Here is a 6,105-nt window from a genome sequence, read left to right on the forward strand (position 1 = left end):
TTAAGAACCTGGCTTGAATGGTTAGGTGACACAGCTAGTAAATGGTAAAGTCAGGACTTGAACCAGGTTCTCTGCTCCAGAGCCAATGCTCTGAGGGAAATGTTAATGGATCTGGTTGGCATTATGTAGTTGGGAGAGAGGACACTGTTGGTTCGAGAACCAGTGAAGGTCTGAGCCAAACTATCAACTTCATCTTACACTGAGAGATTAGCAGGGCTTACTTACATTAGTGTCCCATGGGTTCAGTAGAGGCTGTTTCTACATTTGTTATTCAGCCAGTACAAAGCCTCTAGGAGAAGCCTGAAGGACTACAAGCCCCTGAAGTGAGAATCGCGGGGCCAGCAAATTGACAAATGCAGATCAATTCACAGAGGTTCAGAAGTGGAAGAATGAGATTGTCTTCTTAGGAGGTAGTTCCATGGGTTCAGTAGAGTCCATGACTGTTCACCTGTGTCAACAACAGATACTTTAACAATTCTTTTGAATCCAGCCCTCCTCTTTAGCCCTGTTCATCTTATTGTTCTGGTTCAGATGTCTGCCTAAACGTTCCCTAAAGCCTCCCACGCAGTTTTCCATACCTTTCTCCATGTCTCACATTGCTACCAGAGTCTTCTTTCAAAATACAGATCTGATGATGGCACCCTTCAGCTTGAAGTGCACTGTTCACACGCTGTTACTATGAGATCATGTTAAAAAATCTTTGACATGGCATTCAAGTTTCTTCATCTTGCCCCAAATTAACTTTCCAACTTTTTCTCCCACTACCCCACTTTCTCTTATCCTATCTTTCAGCCTCTCCAGTCTAATCACTGTTCTCTAAAATTAGCCAGCAATTTCATGCCTCTCTGCTTTGCTCATGATCCATCCGTTGCCTGGAATGTCCTCCGCCTCCTTAACCTTCCCCCTCTGGTGGAATCTTCCTCATCCTTCCATGAGTAGCTCAAATGCTCCCTCTTCAGTGCAGGCCTCCACCCCCAACTGTTCATGAGCCACTCTCTGCACCAGGTCCCCAAAACATTCTCTTTACACTTCTCATCACAAGGAGCTTTGGTTGTTTGCTCATGTGTCATTTTGGCTCATGAGATGGTGGACTTGTTAGGGGAACAGAAAGCACCTTATTTATCTTTGTGTCCTTGGTGTTGGCACCTGGAAGGTATTTGAAAGTTTGAGATTGAATTTATTCATATAACTGGGTGGTTTTGAGAGGCCTTGAAAGGACTAAATTCCTACCAGATGTGAGATAAGCAGCAAGAGAGAAAGCACAAATTCAGTAAGAAGAAATTACTTATTTAATCATATAGTCACGCCACCTAAACCGTTAGAATAAGGATCAGATGCATTTTTAGAATAGTTGGAAGCCTTTTATTGGCTTTTGCACATAGTTCATGCTCTGCCTAAAGTGGAGAGGGGATCAGGTTGGAATGGAAGATATGAGTTTCTAGCCTTAGCTCTATTATTAACTTTGCTGTGTGTCCTTTGACAAATCAGTTCTCCTTTCTGATTCTTTATTTACAAATGTTCACGCTGGGAAAAATGACTTTTAAGGTTCTTTCTAATTAAAAAAATTGGTAATTCTTCTTTTCTAGTTAGAAAAATTAAGACTTTATTTCCCTTCGAGTGCGATGATCTCTTTACAATAAGAGCAGACATCTTACCTCGTCATAAAAACAGCTTTGTCTTACTATGGCCCCACTACATAAAAATTGAGTATTAGAAAGAGTAAAAAATATTTACAAAATGTGAGTTCCTGATACGGGGGAAAAACAAAAATTAAAACAACTAACAAAAACCTCTTTACTGCCAAAACATCAGGGCTCTGTCCCTTTAAAGTTGAAAGGCCACACATCAGGCTAAGAAAAAGACCTTAGAAAGATTAATTAATCTGTTGGATTCATAAAGATGGAGAAGAGAATAAAGTGGTCAGTTTGGAGAGGAAGGAGAAGATACTTGGATGTTGAGTTTTAAACGCAGGTCTTTAGGGAAAGCATTCTATAATATTTCATAAATACAAAGAGAATTGGAAATCCTCAAGGTGGCAAATGGACCTACCTGTGTCATTGGCTCTTGCTAGTTGCTATGACAGTTTCCTATTGTATAAAAAAAACCTGAAAGCCCCCACCCCGTATTCTGAAATGCTGTTCTACTCAATTTTTCAAAATTGGCTTTATTTTTAGAGCAATTTTTTATGTTCACAGCAAAATTGAATGGAAGGTACAGAGGGTTTCCATCTACCCCCCACCCACACATGCACAGCCTTCCCCAATGTTAGTATCCTGCACCAGAGTGGTATGTTTGTTACAATCAATGAACCTACACTGACACATCATTATCATCCAGATTCCATAGTTTACAAAAGAGCTTACTCTTGGTATTTTACAGTTTATAAGTTTTGAAAAATGTATAATGGCATGTATCTATAATCATAGTATTATACAGAATAGTTTCAACGTCCTAAAAATTCTCTGTGCTCTATTCACCCCTCCTCCTCTAACCTCTGGAAATAACTGATCTTTTTATTGTCTTCATACTTTTGTCCTTTTCTGAATGTCATATAGTTAAAATTATATAGTATGTAGCCTTTTCCAATTGGCTTCTCTCATTTAGTAATTTGGATTTGAGATTATCCTCCATTTCTTTTCGTAACTTGGTAGCTCATTTCTTTTTAGTGCCAAATTATATTTCCATTGTCTGGATGTACCACAGTTTAGTTAGTCATCTAATTAAGTTAGCAACGAAGGACATCTTGGTTGCTTCCAAGCTTTGTCAACTATGAAAAAAGTCTTGATAAACATCTGTGCTCAGGTTTTTGTGTGGAAATAAGTTTTTCAACTCCTTTGGGTAGATACCAAGGAGTGCAATTCCTGGATTGTATGTTAAGAATATGTTTAGTTTTGTAAGAAACCACCAAATTGTTTTCCTAAGTAGCTGTACCATTAAATGCATGAGAGTTCCTGTTGCTCCACATCCTTGTCAGCAAAAGGTATGTAGTGGTATCTCCTTGTTTTAAATTGCAGTTCCCTAATGACATATGACATTGAACATCTTTTCATATGCTATTTGCTGTCTGTATATGTTCTTTGGTGAGGTATCTGTTCAGATCTTTTGCCCATATTTTAATCAAGTTGTTCTTTTTTTTATTGTTGAGTTTTAAGAGTTCTTTGTATATTCTGGATAAGTTCTTTATCATATGCCTTTTCATATGTAAATATTTTCTTTATCATATGCAAATGTTTTCTTCCAATCTGTGGTTTGCCTTCATTCTCTTGTCAGTGTCTTTCTCAGAGCTGTTCTCATTTTTAATAGACTCATTCAAGCAAAATTCTACTTTGAAATTTCTTTAGCAGAAATCTTGCTTATCCAGAAATTTCTTTCGAGCCTGTAGAAGTAGGCTTTGTTTTATTCTTATTTCTTTGACCTAGGAATTAATAGCAATAGAAGTTAGAAAAATCATCTGTGGTCAGATTTGAGTTATAACTTGCAATGTGTATTTCAAATATTCATTGAGGGGATGTCTTGGGTTGGCAGACGTAAGCCCAATTTTTTAAACCTTTAAACTTACTTTTGCTACATCTGACATCATAGACTAAGAGATTTCAACAAATGTTCCATGAACCCACAAGAGATAGAATTTATTTCTCACTGTGTATACATACTGTGATGGCAATGTCTGTCCACTGGAATGTGAACTAAGTAGATGGTGAGATGCTTTGTGGGTGAAAATTTCCTAGGAGGATTAGCTGGAACCTAAGAAAGGTCTTCTGTTCACTGGAAGATGGGAGGACTTTGCCAATGAGTATTTGAGAGAAAGTGGTCAGTGCAATAAATAGCTCTAGTAACAGAATGCCATCGTGCTAGAGAGGGCCAAGTATATGGAGTGACAAGTATTGATCTTTTTACAGATGTGGATCCTTTTATAGATGCTGAAAGATGGTGCTGGTGGTTGTGTTATAGTTATTATTGACTTGTTTGGGGATGTTTCAAGTCTGTGAATTCCTTCTAGAGAGTTTACCTCAAATACTAGAATTTGAAAGTGTTCCAAGAATTCTCAGAGGCTATAGAGCCAGTACAGTTAGACCAGAACACTTGAGGATCATGAAACCCTGTAAAATTTTCAGTCTACAAAAAAGATTGCATTGTGTAGTCTGTGTGAAGGACATGTGAAGGCAGATTCAAGGGACCAATTTAAATAAACAACTTTATTCTTATAGATCTTATGCTAATTGAAAATTAAATATCATATTCTATTCTGGAGACTGGGAAGAAATATTGACAATGAATATATTTTGGGAAAAGATGATAATCTTAAAAATATGTAATGTGAGGAAAGCCCAACATTTACTCTGAGAAGAATTTGCCATGGTGGAAATATGAAAACATGTAGCAAATTTCAATTTATCTGATAAACTGTCATATATTTATATAAGGAGGGGAAAACTGGTTCCAAGAAAGGGAAAACCTAGGACCAGTGATGATCGAATCTGTAGATAGGCTGATATTGTTTCAATATAGAAGAAAATCTTTGAGCTATTTAATAACGTAGTAAATCCTTTTCTACTTTATGGCAATAATAGTAAATGAAAGAATTTTTAGAGCTCCCTATAGAAAAGAGTAGTCCAATGACTTCTGACTGCCTGAGGGCTGAGATGTTTAATATCTTGGCAACATGTAACCTATTCACAGCAAAGTGATTGGGAAGTTCTGTAATAATAGGATCAGTGGTCTCTGAAAAGATTAATTCCCATCAGTTCAGTTTTTAAAGCTTTTGCTGCACTGTATTTGTTGGTCCAACACATGAACCATTCAGATATTAATCTGTTTAGTTCTCAAAGGCTTTTTTATTCTTCTTTGTGTCTGTTTTGTGCATATATAACTCAGGGGTGAGTCTGGGTGATGATTCTTCCAGCTAGTTATTCTCAAAGTTATGGTCTAAGCTGAAAGTTTGGGAACTCCTGGATGAGATAATCTCCAAGGTTCTTTCCAACCCTGAGATAGATACCCAGGCTCTATATTATCCAGAATATTCTATTCATAAAGCTGCTTGTTAAGTGTGGTGCTGATCTATGCATGTTCCTCAAATTTTTAACTGAAGCTCTAGATCACGTAGGTCATCTCAAATAATGTCATAGAGCAGATCATATATATATAACACATATATATGTTACATATATGTGTGTGTGTGTGTGTGTGTGTGTGTGTGTGTGTATATATATAACTGGTAGGTGAAGTCAAGATATTAAAACCAACAGGGAACTGAATGGACTCCCAACCTGTAAGATGAGTTTTGTAGAAATTATAGCCCCTTGCAATAATAGTGGCAATAGATTCTAAATCTGCTTTATGTAGTGTTAGCCAGGCGGAATACCTTGTATGCTCAAGTCTGAGGATTAGTGGTTTCATTAAGAGCTTCCTTTCCTCCCAAGGATTAGCCCTTTCCCATATATTTGAAAAAATTCTTTTGGTTGGGTGCATTTTCTGCTTATATGCTAGGAATCATCAGTGAGTCTAAGTTTGCTCAAGGTACCTCAGAAATAATTTCCTTGAGCTTACTTCTATCATGAAAGAAGGAGGAAACCCACCCCGAGAGGTTAAATACCTTCTTTAGAGGTCAGAGCTGAGACTAGCAGCCAGACTTTGGTTCCTAGGCCATGCCTTTTCCATCTGACACAGCTGAGCCAGGTAGGATCTTGGATGTAGAGTCTTCTGACATCATAACTGAGGTGGTTCAGATAGCTGTAGTGGGCAGTGGCTGAGTTCCACACAATGCATTTGTAAAGGGCACGCTGATCTAAAAATGTTTTAACTCCTGGATTTGCGGCTATGAAAATATTGGCAACCAAAGTGACCCACAGCTAATAAAGTGCCAACTCGCTGGCACATCCTATTCTCTGGGCACTGGGAAGTAGATAGCCCCTGGCCATCTCTGGAACTCCCCCCACCCCATTTCCTCTCAAAAGTACCACACGGGATTATATAGTCAAAGATTAATTAGGGAAACAGAACCATGATTAATTATGAATAAGGGATTTCTAACAGGAATTAGACCTTGCACAATTGTAGGAGGAGGTGAGAAAGTGAAAGTTTAAAGGGTAAGTTGTAGAATCAGAG

The sequence above is a fragment of the Pteropus medius genome, unplaced genomic scaffold (assembly GCF_902729225.1).
Source record: "Pteropus medius unplaced genomic scaffold, Ma_sr-lr_union100, whole genome shotgun sequence".
NCBI classification, from domain to species: Eukaryota; Metazoa; Chordata; class Mammalia; order Chiroptera; family Pteropodidae; genus Pteropus; species Pteropus medius.